Genomic DNA, 10,263 nt, shown 5'->3' on the forward strand with positions numbered 1-10,263 from the left:
TAGCAGCGGTGCGATCTGATGCACTCGTCTCAAAAAAGGCCCACACCAAAGAACTTTTAGAATAACGTGCAGAGGTAGCGCCCTGCACAGGCGGAGCTCTGCGGTGTGATTCAGTCGGTGTGCTGTCCCTAACCTGGCCCCCGGAGCGGGCATCCTGCCTTGTTGGACATGTGCCTCCTCCTCCTCCTCCTCCTCTCTCCTACCAGGCACCCACGTGGAGTCAGTGCCCTCATCATCCACTCCCTCTTCATCGCTGGAGCAAACCTGGCAGTATGCTGCAGCTTGTGGAACATGACTGCCAGATTGCTGTCCTTCTTGAGCATCCCCTCTCTCTGCGCTCACGCTACTGCCTTCCTCTAGCTGAGTATCATCATCAGAGCCTACAAAACACTGGGCATCCTCCTGGAGCATGTACCCAACACTGTGCTCAAAGAGTTCAGGGGACTCCTCAGGAGGACGTGGTGGGTCTAGGGAAGGAGTCACTGATGACATTGAGACGAGGGAAGACGATGCGTTGGCAGCTGCTTTGCTAGTACCCTGAGCCTGGGTGAGAGAGGATGAGGAGGATGAAGAGGGCTTAGTCATCCACTCTACCAAGTCTTCGGCATGATGCGGCTCAACACGTCCAGCTGCCGAAAAGAAGGACAAGCGTGTCCCATGGCCACGTGCTGATGATGATGATGATGCATCGCGTCCACGACCAGCACTGTTGTCTCTAGACACAGAGCCTACTTGCCCTCTGCTCGCGCCTGTCTGCCTCTCCTTGTTGGCCTTCCAGACATGGTAATGGCCTGAAGGGAGATGGGAAAACCAGCAATTGGGTAGTGTAGTTTGTGCTGGAGGCACACAACACCCACTAACTCCTGCAGATGGCAGATGGCTCAATTAGAGAAGAGCTATATAGGTGGATATAACGGTGTAACTGCGGTCAGGGCACGCAGACAACAGGCACAATCTCCTACAACTGACTGCAAGCTCTATTACAAAAGAGCAATATAGCTAGCTATATAGGTGGATATAATGGTGTATACTACGGTCAGGGCACGCAGACAACACCCACTATAGAAGAGCAAGAACGCAAAATCGGCCGATAACGAACGGTGTATACTGTGTTGAAGGTACACAGAGAACACCCACTAACTCCTACAGACGCCAACACACTACACAAGGCTGCGGCGCTGGTGGCCTTATATAGTGTGGGGCGTGTACTACACAGCCTGAGCTATGATTGGCCACAGGCATCCTGCCTGTGGCCAATCATGGCTCTCCTCACTGCCGGCGCTGTGATTGGCCAAGCATGTGGGGTCACAGTGCATGCTTGACCAATCATGAGCCAGCAATGCACTGCAATGGCGCAGTGCATTGAGGGCCGTGAGCGCCACATGAATTTGGCACGAACGGCCCATAACCTTCGGTATTCGCCGAACGTGCGAACAGCCGATGTTCGAGTCGAACGTATGTTCGACTCGAACACGAAGCTCATCCCTAGTGGTGTGGCAATATTCCTCTACCGGTTTCGTGGTCAAGAACGGCTTCTTCAGGAGGGAGATCTATGGAGTAGGCAATAAAGAGAGGGTAGAGTAGAAAGACAACAATATATATAACAAATAAACGGCATAGTTAGACATAGATCAAAATTAGGAGATCGGCTCACCAATACAACCAGTAGCGACAGGTCAACAGGACCCGAAAATTCCCCCAGCGGCGAATGCGGGGGAGTATATAGGACCAGCTCTGGTGTCAGGAGAGTAGCAGATTAAAAAAAAAAATAATATCTAAGTATTGTGTATATATTTTGACTTGTAGTCCTTATACATATTCTACATTGTTGACTGTGATGGACACCAATATCAAGACATCAGGCTGGAAGGCAGGCACCGGGACATCAGACTGGAAAGCGGAAACATCAGGCTGGAAGGCAGGTACCGAGACATCAAGCTGAAAGGCAGGCACTGAGACATCAGGCTGAAAGGCAGGCACTGAGACAACAGGCTGAAAGGCAGGCATCGAGACATCAGGCTAGAAAGCGGGCACTTCAGACTGGACAGTGGAGACATCAAGCTGGAAGGCAGGCACCGAGACATCAGGCTAAAAGGCAGGCACCAGGACATCAGGCTGGAAAGCGGGCACGTCAAACTGGAAAGCAGGCACGTCAGACTGGAACGGGGTGTCAGTCTGTTAGTGCTCAGACCATATGCCGCACACTTCATCAAATTGGTCTACATGGCTGTCGTCCCAGATGGAAGCCTCTTCTAAAGATGATGCACAAGAAAGCCTGCAAACAGTTTGCTGAAGACAAGCAGACTAAGGACCTGGATTACTGGAACCATGTCCTGTGGTATGAGGAGACCAAGATAAACTTACTTGGTTCAGATGGTGTCAAGCGTGTATGGTGAGGAGTACAAAGACAAGTATGTCTTGCCTACAGTCAAGCATGGTGGTGGGAGTGTCATGGTCTGGGGCTGAATGAGTGCTGGTGGCACTAGGGAGCTACAGTTCGTTGAGGGAACCATGAATGCCAACAGGTACTGTGACAGACAGAAGCAGAGCACAATCCCCTCCATTTGGAGACTAGGCCACAGGGCACTATTCCAACATGATAAAAACCCCAAACACACCTCCAAGACAACCACTGCCATGCTTAAGAAGCTGAGGGTAGATGGTGATAGACTGGCCAAGCATGTCTCCAGAACTAAACCCTGTTGAGCATCTGTAGGGCATCCTCAAACGGAAGGTAGAGGACCAGCGCAAGGTCTCTAACATACACCAGCTTTATGAAGTTGTCATGGAGGAATGCAAGAGGACTCCAGTGGCAACCTGTGAAACTCTGGTGAACTCCATACCCAAGAGGGTTAAGGCAGTGTTGGAAAACAATGGTGGTCACACAAAATATTGATACTTTGTGCCCAATTTGAACATTTTCATTTAGGGGTGTACTCACTTTTGCTGTCAGCGCTTTAGACATTATTTGCTGTGTGTTGAGTAATTTTGAGGGGACAGCAAATTTACACTGTTATACAGGCTGTACACTCACTACTTTACATTGTAGCGAAGTGTAATTTCTTCAGTGTTGTCAGATGAAGATATAATAAAATATTTACAAAAATGTGAGGGGTGTACTCACTTTTGTGAGATTCTGTATATGGTTTCCTCAATCCACAATGACACCTCCGTGGAAATCCACAGAAGGAATGGCCCAGTCTAGAAACTCGAAGGTGTGAATGAGTACAATATGTTCATGGGGTAGTCGATTATAACGATCAGATGATCCAGCCCTATCTTGCAAGAAGAACAACCCACCACTGGTACAAGAGTCTCCATTTATCTCTTCAATTTGGCAATTTATAGTTCTTACATTATCTAACATAAATCCACTGAAAGACCCAAACCCTTTCTCAAATATCAGGAGGAAATCATCACTGTCCTTGTGTACCCGAAAGGCCCACCAGAAAGAATTTGCTTAGATGAAGTGAGCAGACTCTACGAACGATCAAGACACTATTTATTATTGTCCCCAGTGTCCCCCCCAACCAAGCTTATGCATAGGAGACTGCTTCCGCTGTTACCATACTTCTCTACAATTTTAGTAAATTATAGTGAACATCATTTTGACTTCCTGTTTCCCCGTATCTGACCATTTGCCTTCACACGCCCCTGCCTGCTCATGATCTGGCCCTGGCCTGTTATTCAACCACACCTCTGCCTGCCATCTAAACTGACCGTGCCTCTGCCTACCACCTGAACGGACCCCGGCCTGTTTAGCGACAATGCTTCTGCCAGCCCCCTAGATTATCAACCAAGTTTCTGCCTTTCACCTGAACTGACCTCAGCCTGTTAATTGACCACGTTTTTTGCCTGCAACTTGGACTGGTCTTTTGTGTAGCTATTGTAGTAGTGGGATTCAAGATATAACTTAGGGGGTCTCACATATGTGAGGGGCTCCAGAGTAGTGTTTTCCAGAGTGAAGAAAACTAAGATTTTCTCCAGGTTTTGTAATTTTGGCATTAGGGTCTGGAGACCAGAGGCTGACAATATCGCTGCCTGCACTGACCCTGACCTGTTTATGGGCAGTATTTCTGCCTGCTGCCTGGATGATTCCTTTCACTGTCGCTGACCATGTCCCTGCCTGCTGCCTGGACCAATGCTCTTCTCTGTGGACAACTGCACTACTAAAACCACAGGTAATCTTCTGTTTACCCTTTGCTCGGCAGAATGTGTTTTGGGGTGTAATTCTTGGTATGTCCATGTTGTATGTAGTATCTTATAAATTGACAACTTTGCGTTAAAAAATAAAGACATTCTTTCCACATTTTCCAAAAACTTGTGTAAAAAAAAAAAATATAGAAAAGACTCATTATGTCATAGAAAATACATTGAGGCATTTGCTTTCCAAAATGTGGTAATTTTGTGGGTAATTCCATTGTCCTGGTGCTCCAGGGCCTTCACAAATGTGATAGGTAGTCAGTAAATTACATGTGCAATTTATGTCCCTAGATGTCTGAAGGTGCTCCTTGGATGTGGCTAGGCTGTGAAAAAGTTTCACACATGTGGTATCCCCCTACTCAGGAGGTGAAGCAGAATGTGTTTTGGGGTGTAATTGCAAGTATTTTCTAAAGAATTGTGGGAAAAAAATTACAACTTCAAAAAACTCTACTTTCCAAAAAGGGGTCATTTGGGGGTATTTGTACTGCCCTGGCATTTTAAGGCCTCAAGATGTGAGATCAGTCAGTACATCAGGGTTTATGAATGTTTAATAAGACGTAGTGTCAGAACTATTGAGGTTAAAAAGAATTTCTAAGGCCTATACGTATTATTTTATACATGATTTTATGAGCAGATGGGAAACCATCTTGTTCTGTTTGTTAGAAGGGTGAATGTAAGTTCATTGCTCGTGAATCTTATGAGAGATGTTTAAAAAAAAAAAAGCAACAAAAAAAAAAAACACCTCATCACATATTCTTCCAGGTTGTAAGTCATAAGAATCCCAGACAACCAAATCAGATGTATGTGTATAATGAGAGTGATGACTTTGTTTTTCTTTCTCATTACTTGAAAGATAAAGGGGCTTATTTAAAAGTGCCCTATAAACAAGTATTAATAATTGCCAGTAATTATATTAGCAATAAATTCCATTGTATTATTATTACATCGTAAAACAAAACAATATAAAGTTGGCGCACAAATGACTGGACTCTTTAAGAGCGCTTGGCTATCTCGTGGGATGTTCGTTTATTTAAATAAATGTCCTGTAGATGGTCTCAATGTGCGGCTGTTAACCCATTATGGACTTGGCAAAAAATGGATGCAGCAGAAAAAACGATCAAAAACAGCGCATCAAAGGGACTAGTAGATTGATGTGAAAAATACTTTAAAATGTCATTTATTAAATGTAAACAATGAACACAGACATCTGATCCCTGCAGGATCTAAAACACATAAAAAACACCAATCATAAAACGGACAGGCAGTTCCCGCCCCTACACACTACCCGATGCCTTTATCTTTCTGGTTGCTGTATGCCGCTCTAGCTTTGACAAAACGCAGGAGCGCGAAACATGTAAGCAGGAGAGTCGGCATAGCAACCTTCCCCTTCACAGCCTTCCACGTGACAAGCCTCTCATGTGATCCACAGCCGCTCGGACAAGCAGCGCTGCAAGCAGTGCAGCGTTCTCTAAGCTGCCTATGTGTACAGCTGATATCATCTGGTGACTAAGCTTGATCCTTACCACCCAGCGTGCAGCATTACACCTCTGCCTCCAAGCCGAACGCTTCAGATGGAGCTGAAATAAACACCTCCCCCTCGGTCATCAGACTGGACTCATCAGCTCTGCAGCCCATTGAACACCTATGAAGTGAGTGTCCCTAGGAACGTTGTTCCATTCGTTTACACTGACTTTTCATACAACGCTCTGGATTCTTTCAGATGATTGATTGCATTCATTAGGCATTCGATAGCTGTACACATTGGTCTTTGGTTTTCACCTTTCCAAAATTTTAATTGAGAGATCTGAGGAGCTTTTCATTATCAAACATCTGTCCGTTTTATGATTGGTGTTTTTTATGTGTTTTAGATCCTGCAGGGATCAGATGTCTGTGTTCATTGTTTACATTTAATAAATGACATTTTAAAGTCTTTTTCACATCAATCTACTAGTCCCTTTGATGCGCTGTTTTTGATCGTTTTTTCTATTATTATTACATTATATGGAGCAATTATATAAATGTTTAATTGAATAATTTTACATATTTTTGGTTTATGTACCCTGGCAGAATGTATGATTTCTTGGCAATTTTTCAAAGAACATGAATGATAACACAAAAAATAGGATTTTTATAACGGCTTACCTGTAAAATCATTTTCTTTTGAAGTACATCACGGGACACAGACCCTTAGTAATTACTATGTGGTTATAGTCCACCTTCAGGTGCTGGACATTGGCACACCCTAAACAGGAAGTTGCCTCCCTATATAACCCCTCCCACTACTGGGAGTATCTCAGTTTTGTAGCAAAGCAATACACGTGTATACTAGAAAGAGGGGCGGGACATCTGTGTCCCGTGATGTACTTCAAAAGAAAATAATTTTACAGGTAAGCTGTTATAAAAATCCTATTTTCTTTAATTGTACATCACAGGACACAGAGCCATAGGCATTACTATGTGGGATGTCCCAGAGCAATGCCAACTGAGGGGAGGGAGACAAGACCAAAGTAGGGCACCATGAGATCAGAGGATTTATATTGCTGCCTGCAGTACACTGCGCCCAAAGGTCACATCCTCATGTCTTTTTACATCCACAAGACAGAATCTGGTAAATGTATGATTGAAGACCATGTTGCAGCCTTGCAGAATTGAGCTATGGAGGCTTGGTGATGCGCTGCCCACGAAGCACTAACAGCCCTAGGGGAGTGCGCTTTGAGAGGGTAGAACTAGCACTACACAGTGGTGTAGTGGTTAGCACTCTCACCTAGCAGTAAGAAGGGTCGCTGGTTCAAATCCCAACCATGGCCCTTCCTGCCTGGAGTTTGCATGTTCTCCCTGTGCCTGAGTGGGTTTCCTCCGGGTACTCAGGTTTCCTCCCACAATCCAAAGACATGCAGGTAGGTTAATTGGCTTCTGTCAAAATTGGCCCTAGTATATGAATGGGGACCTTGGATTTTGGGCTCTTTGAGGGTAAGGACTGATGAGTGTGCAAGGGATAGGGACAATTGTAGATACTCACTCAGGATGGACTGGTGTCTTTATTCAACCTTCCTAACTATGAAACTACCTCTTTAAACCATAAGCTTGAACGATTACTTGTCGAATCCATTTAGAAATAGCAGAATTCGATGCTGGCTGTCCGCTTTTCAGACCTTCAGGCAACATGAAAAAACATCAGTTTTCCGAATCTGAGCAGCCTTTAAGTAGACTTTGACTGCTCTCACCACATCAAGAGAATGTAGTGATTTTTCTTCCATAGAACAGGGTTCCGTAAAAATGAAGGTAGAACAATATCCTGGTTTAGATAAAAACCTGATATTACCTGCGGTAAAAAGTTAGGATGAGGACACAATAATAACTAATCCTTGTGAACAATAAAAATATGGCTCTTTACAAGAAAGAGCAGCCAATTCTGATAGCCTTCTTGCAGAAGATATGGTTACCAGAAAAAATGGTTTCCTTGTCAAAAAAGGACCAAGGGAATATGTTGTATCGGGCCAAACAAAGGCTGTTTTGTAATGCAGACAAAACTAAATTCAAGTCCCAAGGGTTCAGGGGTTACCTTACCGGAGATTAAGCCGCGTTACCCCCTGAATAAAGTTATGAAGCAAAGAATGCGAAGCAAGTGGTCATTGAAATTATACTGATAAGGCCGAGACCTGCCCTTAGAAAGCACTCAAGGCCAACCTTATTTCTCACCGCATCTGCAGAAAGTCAAGGATTCTACCTTTGACCTATTTCCTGGGGTGCAACTCCTGGTTTCACACCAGGAGACATATGTTTCTCAAACTCCATAATATATAATTATGCAGGTCGGCTCCCTTGCATTAACCAAGGTAGAAACTACTGAACCTGACAGCCCACGCTTCTTCAGAGTGTGGGTCTCAATAGCCAAATTTAGCATTTGTAAAGTAGGATGGAACACCGAACCTTGCAAGAGAAGGTCTGCCCGTGATGGTAGGGTCCATGGGTCCCCTACTGCCATTTTTACGATCTCTGCATACCAAGATTTCTTGGGCCCCAGCTGGGGGTCACAAGAATCAACGACTTCCCTTCCTGCTTGATCCTGCGAAGAAGTCGAGGACGCAGAAAGAAAAGGAGGGAATGCATAAATCAGTAAGGAACGATTCTACCAGAATAGCAAGGCATCTGCTCTGCATGCTAGCAGATCCTTTGTTCTTGACACAATGTTGATGATTTCTTTGTTGAACCTAGACACAAACAGATCTATGTCTGAGATCCCCCATTTTTGACACATTGACAGGAAGATTTCGGGGTGAAGGGAACTCAAGTAGTCCGCCTGACAATTTTATATTCCTAGAATGAAGACTGCCGATAGGCAAAGTACATTGTTTTCTAAATGTAAGAAAAAAGAGTGCATGGAAAGGGTTCCCCTGGATAAACTCCAGATACTGTCAATTCTTGCAAGTCAGCGATCGATGCCCCTGTGAAGTCATTTTCCTCTTTCCCCCCCCCCTTCTTTCCCCCAGTTTGGTGGGTGGATGAAGTGGGTTAGAACAGCAGGGCAGCGGTACCAGGATGACCCTTTGAGAGAAGGCACTAATTTATTTTTCAGATTTTAATAAGTCTCTGGTTGAACAGTAACGGTTTGGTGGAACTGGTAAATATTACTGAAATAAGCTATAATAATTAGCTAATTTGTAGGCTAAAAAACTTTTTTATTGAAAGTCTTTTTTCTTTTGACTATTTGCAGAATATACGATATAATCACCCCTTCTGCTTGGGTTTTGTCCCCCCCCCCCCCCCCCGAAGAAGACCCTGGAGGTCGAAATGCATTGGGGTAGCATGGGTGCTATTTGTAGCTTTTGAAATATTGATGTATTTGTAAACTGTTCCTGTAACTATCTTTGTACCAAATGTTGCATATATCCTTTACCAATCGATATGCTGTACTAACATATACCAGAGTCTGTATTTTAAATTTATGATGGCGATTAAGCCTTTGAACTAATAAAATAAATATATTTTTACAAATTTATTTCTGCTTCTTGTCGCTGCCTGAAAACCCCAAAGGGAACCTGTCCTTTCATTCTTTTAAGTACATTGTTTTCTGCCCAAGATAGGATATGATTCACCTTTCTCTGGTCCACACAACTTCTTGTGCCCCCTTAGTGATTAAGGACCAAGAGCTCTGCATGAATTTCTAAAATGTTAATGGACAAGGCCATTTCTGATCTGGGCCACTTCTCTTGGGCAGTTGCCTCTTCCAGGACTGTTCCACAACCTAAACAAAAAAGGTTGGCATATGTTGTTACCACTTCCCAGGTAACTGAAGGAAGGACTTTCCCCTTAGTAGATTTTTGGATGTTAACCATAAACTGAGGCTCCAGCACACCCAGCCTACAGCACCTGGTATTTCCAGGTGGTCTCTTATCCGGGTACTAACCAGGCCCGACCCTGCTTAGCCTCCAAAATCAGACGAGATCGGGGGCGCTATCAGGGTGATGTGGCCATAGGCTTTGGAGTCAGACACATTGGCAATGTAGAGCTTTGAACCCTTTGATCCAAGCCGATTGGATACTTTTTTGGAGCAGTCTTGAATGAAACTGAGCACAAGGAACAGCCTTGAATGAAGCCACCATCTTTCCCAACAACCTCATGCAAAGTTGAATAGAAGAAATTTGTCTTGCTTCGACCACCTAAATAAGTTCCTTTATGGCGCTGATCTTTGCCTGGGGTAAGAGTACCCTTTTCTGGCTGTATCTACCCTGTTTCCCCTAAAATAAGACCTAGCATGAGTGTCGGTGATGGCTGCAATATAAGCCCTACCCCCCAAATAAACCCCACCCTCTTTCCCCAAAAATAAGCCCTATCCTGAGAATAAGACATAGAAGGACTTTAACTAGGGCTTATTTGGGGGGTAGGGCTTATATTGCAGCCATCGTCGACAATCACGCTAGGTCTTATTTTAGGGGAAACAGGGTATGATCGGACCCAAGTATTTTAGCCTTCTTCATGGTTTTAAAGAAGATTTCTCTTAGGTTGAGAATCCGACCTAGATATTCCGGGCAGTTGAATGTGGTGACCAGACTTTGGTCT

At 44.4% G+C, this 10,263-nt stretch overlaps 1 pseudogene; it reads right to left on the reverse strand.

The window, feature by feature from the left end:
• Positions 1-9,561: 9,561 nt before the first annotated feature.
• LOC143928843 (5S ribosomal RNA) lies at positions 9,562-9,682 on the reverse strand (annotated as a pseudogene).
• Between the last annotated feature and the right edge of the window lie 581 nt (positions 9,683-10,263).

This window comes from Lithobates pipiens, unplaced genomic scaffold, assembly GCF_037356315.1.
Source record: "Lithobates pipiens isolate NorthernLeopardFrog02 unplaced genomic scaffold, aLitPip1_a1.2 Scaffold_23, whole genome shotgun sequence".
Classification (NCBI taxonomy): Eukaryota; Metazoa; Chordata; class Amphibia; order Anura; family Ranidae; genus Lithobates; species Lithobates pipiens.